The following is a 13,666-nucleotide window of genomic DNA, read 5'->3' as shown; positions in this document are numbered from 1 at the left end:
ATACCTGCAGCATTGTCTCATCACTGCAGAAGCTTCTCATCATGCATTAGGGATGAGGGACTTGAACCACACATCTCATCCCCTCGATTGGAAGGCTCCATATTCTTTATCCCTCTGGAAGTGTGAACCAAAATTCTATATGGGATACAGAAGGTTGAAAGTTTGTCTTCTGTAACTGCTTCTCCACTGAACATGGATGTTTTCATGTCCATTCATACTCGCAGATTATTTCTATCTTTCCCTGATGAGATAGGGTTCTGGGAAGCAGATATGATTCTCTTTCATTCTCAGAATTTTTAAAATATTGTTGTTTCAAATTTTATGTCCACTTTGACTGTAATGAATTTATTCAAGACATATGTTGAGATCACTCAATAGTGTCCACATTTTTTTATTGCATTTCCATCCTTTTTCCGTCTTTTTAAATAGCATTCCAGGTAAAAACTGGAATTATTAACTTTCAGCTTATTGCATCCAGTCATCAGTTTAGTTCAACTGATTAGATTTGTTTTATACCAGTGATTATATTCTTTAACTACTATTTATTGTTTCCTGTTTCAGTTGTAGTTCTGCTTTTATTTATAGTTACTATTTTTCCTTTTTAGTTTATATGGTTATATTTGTTTCTTTGAGATTGCAGCTAATATATTTAACTATCCTTTAATGTATATTGAACAAGATTTTTTTTCATTAGGCACACTGGGCCACATCAATATAGTAAGCATTTAATTGTATTTATAAGTTTCTTCAAGTTTTGGGAGATACTCTCTGCCCTAACTGGCTTTCTAGTTCTATTCTCAACTCTGACTACATCTTCCCAGACAGTGTCTCTAGACCACCTCCATATTAACTATAGATTTCAAAGAAAGTTTACTAAAGTCATGGCCCCCTAGGAACATACCTAAAGTAGACTTCCTAGCTTCTTTCCACCTGAAGATCCATATTCTCATCTGCTCTATTCCTATTCTTTGCCTCTTGTTTATTATGTATTTTCTCCTGCTTTATATCTTACTTCCTTTAAGCCAACAAGTTTAAGATGCTACTATGATCCCTCCTGACCTTCCTTGGCAGATGATCTTAACACATGTGTCCTGAAAGCTCACTTCTCCAGACTTACCCCACTAGGGAAAGATGGAAAAAAGCTGGAGAGATGAATTGACACACCAACATCCTTGTCCAGCAGATAATTAGTTACAGATGCCACAACCCCTAACTTCTGCACCTCCAAAAGAATTTTGTTCCGTACACCCAACAGGGTAAATAAAAAGGGAAGATGACCATATGGCTTGGAACAAAATTCCACCAAAATCCAAAGGGCTTTTCATCACCATGTTATCTTATAGTTTTGTAAACCAATATTAAGCCACTAACAAAAATTAAAAAGAATTATACCTCTATTAACTTATAATTTTGTAAATTAACATTAAATATTTAATTAAAAAGAAATTTCATACTTCTTCATGTTTCTTAACTTCTCAATATGGAACCATTTTCATAATAAGTTTTACATTTTTCAGTAATGATACTGAAGATATTTTAAATTTTATAAATGTACCATGGAGCTCAACTTGTTTCATGGGTCTTCATTCATTTCCTTTTAATACATATGTATATATATATATATATTATTTCTTTCATTTTATAGAACAGAGAGAAATTAAGAGGGAGAGGTAGGTAGTGTGGGCGAGAGATACACTTGCATTACTGCATCCTTGCTTGGGCTGCTTTCCACTTGCAGGTGGAAATCAGAGGCTTGAACCTGGATTCTTGCACATGGTAACAAATGAGCTCAAACTGGTGTATGACCATCCAGCCCTCTTCTTTCACTTTTTATTCACTTCTTAGACTCTCAGCTTCTTTTCTTTCATTGTTGTTAGATATTAATGAATTTACAGTGAGGTGGAGAGGGAGGAATAGAGGGAGGAGGGAGGGAGGGAGAGAGACAGAGAGAGAAAGAGAAAGAGAGAGAGAAAGAGAGAGAGAGAGAGAGAGAGAGAGAAACCCTGATTAGCTCTGGTTTATGGTGGACTCAGGGATTGATTGAATATGGACTTTTTGGGGTCTCAGGAATACAAATACTGTGCTCTAGCATGTTAATTTATTTTCCCTCCTGACCTTCCACTTCTTATAAATCAGTATCTTAGTAGAATGTCAAATATAGACCTCTTAGCACCTTGTCAGAGATAAGAGGTCCTATATCAGCTCTTAGTTATAGATTATATTGCTGGTGGTGGTACCCATTTCTCATCTATAGGACTCCATATTTTTCATTATCTTGTAGAAGCTTATCTATCATAGGTCTGTGGTTTTATCCTCACTTTCTAATTTGTATCTATATTCAATTTATGAGATTAAAGTACATCTGTTTTACTATCAAGCACAAACTTTTTTTGCATTTCAGAGCTAGCATTTTATCTTTGCTATTATTTTGATGAATAAAAGGAATATTACAAAATAAAATTCTGAAACTTTTAAACTAGATATACCTTATTCATTTATCAACCTGTTTTGATCTGATTCTATTCCCATCATTTCAGTGAAAACATCTTAAAAGTAGTCAAAGACTTTTATGTTGCTTAAAGCAATATAACTTTGGTCTATTTTCATCTGACTCAATCTTTAAGAAAGCATTCTGTACAAGTCTGTATTTATTATTCCTTTTATTTTGTTGTTGTTGTAATACTCTTTAGATTCCACTATATACATGTCTTGTTTTCTCTCACTACTTTTAGAACTTTCTTTTTAATCTCTTTTTCTCTAGCATATTTCTTTTTTTTTCTTCTCTTTTTGGTGATGGGTGATTACTAAACATTTCTTTCTTTATGTTTTATTAGTGATTTAATAACAATTTACAAGATTGAAATATAGTAGTGGTATAATTCTATACAGTTCCCACCACCAGAGTTCTGTGTCCCAACCCCTCCATTGGAAACTTCCTTATTGTTGATCCCTCTGGGCATATAGACAAAAATTCTTTTGGGGCAATAGAAGGTGGGTTTCTGACTTCTGTTATTACTTCTCTTCTGGACATTGGCATTGGTGGTTTGATCCATAACCCCAGCATGTTTCTAAGTTTCCCTAGTAGGTTAAGGGTCTGGAAAGGTGAGGTTCCAGGAAGCACTGGTGAGGTCATCTGCCCAGGGAAGTCAAGATGGACTCATAATAGCATCTGCACCTTGCTGGCTAAAATGTAATAAGATGGAAATCAGGGCTTCCGTGTTAAATATGAATATACAGGGGGTCCTGTGTCAGATTGATGGGATAAACAGGCAATTGTATTTATATATTCTCTTTAAGTTGGAAACTACGCTCTGCCTTAATCCAGTTTTCAAGTTCTATTCTAAACTCTGATTGCATCTTCCCAGAAATTTTTCAGTGCACCTCCATGTTAACTATCAAGCTCAAGCAAAAATTATTAAAGTCATGAGCCACATACCACAAATAGATTTCTTAGCTTCTTAGCACCTTAAAATCATTATTCTCACCTGCCCTATCCCTACTTTCTTGTTACTGTTTATTAAACATTTTTGTCCTGCTACAGATCTTAACTACCTTTCAGACACCAGGTTGTAGATGCTACTAGGATTCCACCCTGACTTCCCTAGATATATTCCCTCCTTAGTGTGTCCCCAGATCTCACCTCTCTAAAGCCCTACCCCACTAGGGAAAGATAGAAATAGGCTGGGGGTATGGATCGAACTATCAGTGTCAATGTCCAGAAGATAAGTAATAACAAAATCCAGAAACCCACATTCTGTCCCCCAAATAGAATTTTGGTCTGTAGTCCAAGAGGGGGAGAAATGTTAGGGGAAGATGACCAATGGACTCTGAAACCCAATCCATCAGGACTTAGAGGGAGAAGAGGAAAAAAAGAAAAGATATTAGGAACTAGTAATTAGTGTATATGTCAGAAAGGAAGAGAAGAGAAGACCATAGAAAAAATGGGAAAATATAAATAGACATATAGTTATAGAAATAAATGTCAGGGGCCAGGCGATGGTGCACCTGGTTGAGCGCACACATTACAGTGCGCAAGGACCCAGATTCAAGCCCCTGGTCCCCACATGCAGGGGGAGAGCTTCACGAGCCATGAAGCAGGTCTGCAGGTGTCTCTCTGTCTCTCTCTCTCCCCCACCTCTCTTTCTTGATCTCTGGCTATATCTATCCAATAAATAAAGATAATAAAAATTTTTTTAAAAGAAATAAAAGTCAACTTATTTTTGAGATTCTGGGAGAACCACAGCAGTTTCCAATGGAGGGACACAAAACTCTGGTGGTGGGAATGGTGTTATCTTATAATTTGGTAAACTAATATCAAATCACTAATAAAAAAAACTAAAATAAAACAAAAAATTAATATCAGTGGGTAGTATATATATTTTCTCTTAAAAACAAAAAGAAAATATGGATGATACTACACCCCCATATAATATCTGGATTTATTTATTCTTCTTCATATTCACTCTCATACTTTAGCAGAGTCTTATCTCTTATCTGGCTTGTATTGATCGCTTTAAAATTGGGTTCCTATTTCTATTCCCTTATTCCTACTATCCCACCAAAATTTATTCTAGAAAGTATACTGTAGCCAAACGAACTCTATAGATAGAGCAATGTAGTCATGTTACCTTCATAACCATAATCATGTAACCTTCCCACTTAAAACCATCAATGCTTTTTGTATTCATTAAGAATAAAATTCAAAGGGTTACTTAGAAACTCTAAATTACTTTCTCCCTAACTCTCCAGCTGTACTTAGCACAATTTGTTTATTATTTCCTAAATAAAATAGACTGATTTTAGTTTCTAAAAGAAAACAACCTCATTGCTTTACCACCTGGTCCACAATCTTCCTTCAGGATTTCTACCAAGTCATTTTCAAGAACTGTGCAATTTAAGTGTTGGTTTACATATCAACTCAACACAGAGTACCTTCATCACCAATTTAAATAATGTATCAGAATATTTTCTATCATAAAGTCTCTGTTTCTCTACTATCACTTATCGTGTTCTACTGTTATTGGGTCTATGCACTTGTTAAGACAGCTGATATCTTTTCTAGTTCAAAAGCAAGAAAACACTTGACATATCTAATTAAGATAAATGCAAAAAAAAAAAAAGAAAGAAAGAAAGAAAAAGAAAGAAACCTACATGTAATCACTGTGTGATTACCCAAGTCCATGACCAGATTTTCAAAGAAGTTATTTTTACTTCTGTGGATTCTCTCCAGGAAAGTGTGAATACCTGCTTGTACAAAGACAAAAGGACATGTCCACTTCACAATTTATTTTCAAGGACAATGTTCTATAAAGAAGATTATTCTCATTAAAGATTTTCAAACCACTGAACATTAGTGTTCACATTAACAAATATACTATGCATGGCTAGATTCAAACATTATCAACCAAACTTTTTTTATTTTTAATAAATGCTCTTTGGTCTCAGGATTGTTCTTTCTCTGTGTGCCTCTAGCTCTGCTTTTGCTTTTATATCTGCATTTGTCTATCTCTTTCTCACACAAACACATACAGGCAATTAACATCTCTAAGTACTAAACTTCAATCTCTCTTTACTTCCAATTCTAATAAAACTTGAATGGTAAACTAGTCAATGACTCCCCAACATTTTAATTGATGTGATTAAAGTCCGGCCACACGTGAATTGAAGGTCAGTGTAAGCTTGTGAGTTGCGCAAAAGATACAGAACAAAGACCTACATATGGACACTTTCTGCTTAATCATCCTTTGAATAACATTTCAATGGCAAATGAATATGGCAGCTGTTTGTAATCAACTTAGTGCTGAGATATATTGAGAGTTTATAATATGTAACTGCTGCTGAATGTTGTATTTAAGCTAGTCTAAATCAGGTTGGGTTCTTTTAAATGAGTTTGGTCTATGAAGGCAAAATGTAAATAATAAGATGTACTCATACAGTTTGAAAAGTAATGCTGTTCTTAAATTCTTTTTCTAATCATTCTGCTTAGAATAATTGCTTAAGACAAGTTTCCATGAAGCTAACAATGATGTTGCTAATGTGCTATCTGTAACTTTCCCAGTTTCTCAGTTAAAGAGATGAGATTAATTGAGTCATATACATTCCTTCAGCTAGCCCTTCTTGTGACCAAAAACATGAATACAGAGTATTAATTTAGGGTAAAGGACTAAGATAAATAAAAATCCATAAATGAAAGTTTTGACTGAGCTTGAATGTTACCTAGAACTCCCTAACTCATATAAAGAAGGAAAATGGTAGCTCTGTAATATAAAAATAATTTTAAAAGGAAGAGACTGGTTATCACTGAAGAGAAACTCTCAATGTATCTATAAGCAGAAGAAAATATTAAAGTATTTTCTAATTGTTATATATATATTATTCAGCTATGTGACTTAACACATGGAATCTCATTAGTCATGTCATAGACTGAAAACAGGACTTAGAATTGCTTTAATTGGTGGTAAACAGCAGAGATTTTTAATTGGTGGTAAAAAGCAAGGCTTGGGACCATACTTCCAGAGGGTGAAAGAATAGGAAAGCTATCAGGGGATGGGATGGGATATGGAGATCTGGTGGTGGGAACTGTGTGGAGTTGTACCCTCTTTTCCTATAGTTGTGTCATTCTTTATTTTTTATAAGAAAAAAAATAAAAATAAAAAACAAGGGTTTTAGGACTTATGTTTTAGTAAGTCCCCAAATATTAGATGGCAACTTCAGTCTTCTCTTTTGGTAGCTAACTCCTCATGGTCTTTGAGGACTTCATATTTAGCCTTCAAAGGTTATTCTCACATTGTGTTATTTTTCATGACTTTATGCTCTTTAAAAAAGTGCCTTTCTCACCCCATAAGTATTTTTTGTCCATATTCCCAGAGGGATAAAGAATAGGGAAGCTTCCAATGGAGAAGATGGGACACAGAATTCTGGTGATGCAAACTGTATGGAATTTTACTCCTGTTATCTTACAATCTTGTTAATCATCATTAAGTCACTAATAAAAAATTTAAAGAAGACCCTTTTATTTCTGCTACATCCACCATTAGCTAGTGTTCTTGTAGAGGAAAAAATGTTGTTCATTAATGTACTCATACCTTAAACCAAAAAGAATTAATGAAGACAACAATTTCACATCTCTAGTCTAAGACTAGTCAAAAAGACATAACAGAAATTTCAGACTATATTGATTCTATTCAGAGGGTAGATATTTATTGAGTCTTCGCTATTTGTATGTAACCACAAATATAAATGAAGCATTTAATTTCTTAGGATATCAAATTATGTCATATTTAATAAAAAGGACAGATGTAGATGTGGTATAATTATTTAATGATAAAATATGATTTCTGAATATTATAATGATAGCTGCATTAATGGAAAGTATTTAATTTTTTAAAGATTTTTGAAGAATGTCCTAGATTTATGAAAGAGAAAATATTATTAAAATTATTATTGCACACAACTAACATCAAACAAAAGATTAATAATTCTAATACACAAACTATTCAGTAAACTTAACACACACACATGTACAAACACAAAAGAATACATTAGATAATGGGATGATAACATGGACAGAATCTTCACTGAGTAAGAGATCCTAAGAAGAGAACAGAAGGTCAAGAAACACATGAAAAGGTCCTCAAAGTCACTTAGCATCAGAGAAATTCAAGTAAAGACAACAATAATATAGCACTTTATACCTGTGAGGATGTGTTACATTGGAAATGACACTAACAACAAATGTTGGAGAGGATGTGAGGAAAAAGGAATATTTCTGCACTGCTGGTAGCAGTGTACATTTATTTGTTCAACTCTTGTGGAAGACAGTCTAGAGATTTCTCCTAAAACTAGAAATAGATTTACATTATGACTCATCAATTTCTCTCCTGAGGATTTATGCAAAAGTAAAAAAAAAAAGAAAAGAAAAAAAAACACACCTATCAGAATAGATCTATGTATACCTATGTTCGTAACAGCACAATTTGTACTTTGTAAAACATGGAAGCAGCCCAAATGACCATTGACAGAATTTAGATATGAAGATTATTTATATTTACACAATGGAATACTACTCAGCTGTTAAAATTGGTGAAGGCATCTCCTTTGCATCACATTGGAAGGAACTTTAGGACATAATATTAAGGTAGATAATCCAAAGAAAGGAAGGATGACTACTGAATGAACTCACATGAGGGACTTATCAAATAGGGACAGAGAAGAGGAACACACAGTGAAACATAGACTGGACAGTGTATTGCACTAAAGCAAAGGATTTTGGGAAGTTGGAGGATGGAGAGGCAGAAGAGAACTTTGAGAGCCAGTTGCATATTGAAATCTTACTCATGCTAATGACTGCATAGTAAAACACTGTCCCATTTAAGCAAACAAACAAATAAAATAAATAAAGCAAATTATATAACAAAATGCCCAACCACAATGTGAGAACTTGGTGGCTATGAAAATATGACTTTGGTGGTGATAGTGATGAGATATACACACATTGTTGAGTAATTATCCCTCTGAGTTCTTATAATTTTATAAACAACTGTTAAATTAGTAACAAAAGTAACAAAAGTAATTAAAACTGTATATGTAAAAAAAGAATAATTGCTTACTAGATTAGGGTTCTAAACGTGAGAGAGTGTTGAATAAGAGAAATACAAGGAGTTCTTTAAGTTTAACAAAATTATTCAGCATTATTCTATGATGGGGTATAAGTAGTGTGGTGTATTAAAGAAAGCCTGTAGAATCTTAGAGCACAGTAGACTTCCAGAGAATAACTATAAATAATAGCTACCCCTCTGAGCAATTAGAAAAAGCTGAAAATACCTGAAAACAACAAATTTCAACCAGTATTTCTGAGACTGAAGAAGAATTACATTGGGAAGTTGTAATAGATGATGTGGACATGATTTAGAAATGAAGTGAAAGTGGGGCCCTAGAAGTCCATAAAAGCTTAGCTGCTTTGCCATTTTGGGCTTTTCTGCCTGTGTATCATCCTGCACATGTGCTCTCACTTTTCCTTGATAAAGGCTTAAAAATTCCCCCTAAATCATGTTTTTTCTCCCATTTTTTTCTCACGTACAAGTATGATGAATCTACAACCATGTGGGAGAACCTCCTCAATCTTCTTTACCTTCATGGAAGTATTTTACATTCACCTATTTATTCATTGATTTCTATTTTATTTTATAGGATATAGAAGAGATGATAGATAGATAGATAGATAGATGACTGATAGATAGATAGATAGACAGATAGATGATAGACAGATAGATAAAGAGATACCTGCACACCAGCTTCAATGCTCCTGAAGCCTCTCACAGCAGCACTGCTCAGGTCTGATGTACAAAGGTATCAGGGATTCAACTGAAACCTTGGAGTCTCAGGCATGAAGCCATTGTACTAGCTCCCTGGCTGGCTTTATCTAGTTTTCTACCTGCCTTCAGAATACTTTTGAGGATTTTAGAATCACAATAATACTGTCTTAATCAAATTATTGGAAAGTGTGTCTTTTCAAATTTCTGAAGGAATTTGTGTAAGGATCATTAGTGCCTCTTTACATTTTTATTCATGGAAGCCACCTGGTCTGCAGTTTTCACTGTGGAACAGTTTTGGTTATTAGTTCAATTTCCTTCATTAGTATAGGCTACTCCATTTACGAATCATTTTGGGTCAGGTTTTGTAATATGCATCTTTCATAGAATTTTTCCATCTAGGTTATAAAATTTGTTGTCCTGCATTATTTTATATTAATAACCTCATTATTCTTTTTAGTATCTAATGACTGATATGTCCCTCGAGCTCTGTTATTTTTTTCAATTGTTTTCTATTTATTTACTTTCTGTAATGTTACTGTGTATTTCCTTGCGTTTTCTTTTTTTCTTCTTTTTTATTTTTTTATATATTTTTAAAATATAGAATTACATGTCCACAGGGGTTTGAATCCACACCATTCCCACCACCAGAGTTCTGAATCTTCACTCTCCCCACTGCAACCCACCACAGTTCCCCTAAAGTTGTAGACATGGGCCAACCATCTTCTCTACAACTATCTGTCCATATTTATACAAAGTTACCACTTCTTTTCCTGATTCAATCCTCTCTTTCCCTCTAAACCAATCATGACATCAAAGCTACCTCCATCTGTCCCTCTTCTTTTCCTTCTCTCTCTCTCTCTGGGTGCTGATGGAGATGGAGTGCAGAGTCCTCTTATCTTCATCCTATCACTTCTCCCCTACTGGGAGTATGGATCAAGGTTGTTTATGGGGAGCAGAAGGTAGGAGTTCTAGCTTCTGTAGCTGCTTCTCCACTGAGCATAGGTGTTGACAGGTCAATCCATACCCCCAGCCTGTTTCTATCTTTCCCTAGTGGACCAGAGCTCTGGAGATGTGAGGGTCCAGGATACATTGGTGAGATCATCTGCCCAGAAAAGTTGGGGTGGAGTCATGGTAGCATCTGCAGCCTGGTATCTGGAAGATGGCATGACCTAAGTTGAGACAAGATGGTTAATGAACAGGAACCAGAAAGTAAGATCAGAGCAGATGAGATTAGGGATTTTAGGGTAGAAGAAAGCTAGGAAAACCATTTTAGGCATGTTCCTGGGGGCACACAACTACAATAGTTTTGCTTGAGTTTGGTAACTAACTTGAGGTTGGATGAGACTATTGTCTGAGCGAACGGTGTCAGAGTGGAGCACCAGATCTGAAGAGCTGCGAGGTTGATTTCTCAGGCTGGTATCTCAGGTTGCAGTCCACAGTAAGATTTCAATAGCAGCATAATGCAGGATGGCAGCACCAGTACTGATGTGGCTACAGTTTACAGGGTTGGTGTGGCAGTAAGGAATCATAGAAAAGGAATTTCAGAAAGCATGGGCATATCCTGGAGGTACCAGGACAAGTAGAAATGTAGGTTTTAAAGAGGATTCAAGGGGGTTCTTATAGTCTTAGAGAAAGTCAAAATATCAATAATTAATTATTATAGCCAGGTTAGTTGGGGAGCTAAGCATGTTATTATACTTAACTTCACTATGATCTGAATGTTTCTAGTGGTATCTGCCCCTCCTTGTATTTTAAATACTTATGAGTTCAAAAGGTCTTGACCTATCTAGCCTAAAGCTGTAACTGATTTAGATGCTTGCAGAGCTTTATTTTCTGATACAGTTTTAGAATTCCATAAACAACTAATCCCCTTATCAGAGTATGATCATTTGGATTTCTCTTCTTTGGAGAATTTTCTATGCATGTTCTCTGCCCATTTTTTTATTGGGTTGTTCTTTTCGTTTTTGTAGAGCCGAATGAGTTCTATATAGATGTTTGATATCAAGTGCCTGTCTGAAGTATGATGTGCCATTATGTTTTCCCATTTGCTGGGTTTCCTGTTTATCTTTATGGAGTTTCTTTTGATGTATGGAAGCTTTTATAATTTTATATAGTCCCACTTGTTCAATCTTGTTTTTATTTCCTTTGCCGATAGGGTGAAGTATCCAAATATGTCTTTAGTGTTAATGTCATGAAATGTTTCACCGATATATTCTTCTATATATTTTTTTACTTTTAGGTCTGATATCCAGATCTTTCATCCATTTTTGAGTTAATTTTGGTGTATGGTGTTAATTGGTGGTCTAGTTTCATTTTTCTACATGTGGCTATACATGATAGATCTGCCAACACTATTTGTTCAAGAGACTTTCTTTTTCTCAATGGGCAGATTTACCCCCGTGTCATATAAAAGGTATCTGTATATGTATGGATTGAGTTCTGGGCTTTCTATTCTATTCCATTGGTCCATATGACCATTTTTTGTTCCAGTACTACAATGTTTTGATTACTACTGACTTGTAGTAAAAAAAAAAAAAAAAAAAAAGGACTTCTGAGAAAAAGGGGAGAATGTGGAGGCATTGCACTCCTAACTTCAATTTATACTGAAAGCAATAGTAGTAAAAACAGTATCAACTGGATTAAAAACAGATACTTGGATCAATTGAGCAGAATCAGAAGTCTAAATATAAGCTCAGATACACAACCATCTAGTATATGAAAAAGGGGTCAAACCCATTCTATGGGGTAAAGCACCAAATGGTGCTTGGAAAATTGGACAGCCATATGTAGAAAAGTGAAACTAAACCACCAGCTAACACCATAAATCCAAGTCAAATAACAATGGATCAAATATCAGAATATTAGACAAGAAACCCTAAAATGTATAGATGCAACCATCAGTGAGTCTCTGAAGAATCTTCACTAAAATGTTGCAAATGCTACCATGACGTTATCCTGACTTCCTTTGACAGATCTCTCTAATGTGTCTTGCAACCTTGCCTCTTCAGAGCCCTATCCCACTAAGGAAAGATAGATACAGGCTAGGAGGTTTGGATCAACCTGCGAATGTTCATGTCCAGCAGAGAAACAATAACAGAAACCAAACCTTCCACCTTCTGTACCTCATAAAGATTTTGGTCTATACCCTTAGAAAATGAAAGAATAGGGAATTTTTTAATGAAAGGGATGGGATACAGAACTCTTGTAGAGAGAAATATATGGAATTTTACCCCTCTTATTCTACAATCTTGCTAATCATTATTAAATCACTAATAAAAAAGTATATTTGTAGACTCAAATCTCTGAGCACAGGAAATAAAAACAAGAGTAAATGACTGAGATAGCATGGAACTAAATTTTTTTACACATTGAAAGTAAACTATACAAGGGTAAACAGGTAACCCAGTAAACAAGAGAAGTTATTTGCACAACACACATCAGATAAGTGACTGACATTAAATATCTCTACAGAATTCATACAAATCTACAAAAGAACCCAATAAAAAAGTCAGTCAAAGTATTAGTTTTCTAAATAAGAGATAATTATGGCCTACAGACGCATGAAGGAATGCTCCACTTCACTTATCCTTAGAGAATGCAAATAAAAACTACACTGAATGAACATTTCAGACCTGAGTAAATGGCTTACATCTGCAAACCAGCCAATTAAAGGTGCTGGGGAAAACCCAACTCTGCTGCACTACTAGTGGTAATGCAAACTGGTGCAACTCCTGTGGATGGCTATCTGGAGAGTCCTTAAACAATTAAAAGCAGAATTACCTTCACATCCAGCAATATCACTCTTATGAATTTATCCAAAGGACACCGAAATACTAATTTGAAGGGATGTATGCACCCCTATGCTCATAGCTGCATTATTAACAATAGCCAATTAGTGGAAGCAGCCTAAATGCCCAGCAACAGTTGAATGGCTAAAAAATTTATGGGATATATACTCCATGGAATACTATTCTCTGATAAAAATATATTATATTGTGTACACTGGGACAAAATAGATGGAAATGGAGGTAATTATGCTTATGGAAATAAGTAGAGAGATGAAAGATAAATAACTGCATGTTTTCACTCATATATGGAATTCAGAGAACTGATATACATGAACTTGGAATAAAACATAAACAAACAAACAAACTGTTTCTAGGATTTATGAGAACTATGGGAGTTGTCAGTGCAGTGTAGAACTGTACATTATACTGTAACAATCTTATAACCTACTATTAATCACAAATAAAAATGTAAAAAGAACCTTACAACACAAGGAGTGACCTTTAATAATGAAAATTAAAGAGGAAGCATTTATGATTTCAAGATCCCAGGATGCATACAGAACA

This window comes from Erinaceus europaeus, chromosome X (genome assembly GCF_950295315.1).
Source record: "Erinaceus europaeus chromosome X, mEriEur2.1, whole genome shotgun sequence".
In the NCBI taxonomy this organism is placed as follows: Eukaryota; Metazoa; Chordata; class Mammalia; order Eulipotyphla; family Erinaceidae; genus Erinaceus; species Erinaceus europaeus.
Note: the sequence above shows the minus strand (reverse complement) of the source record.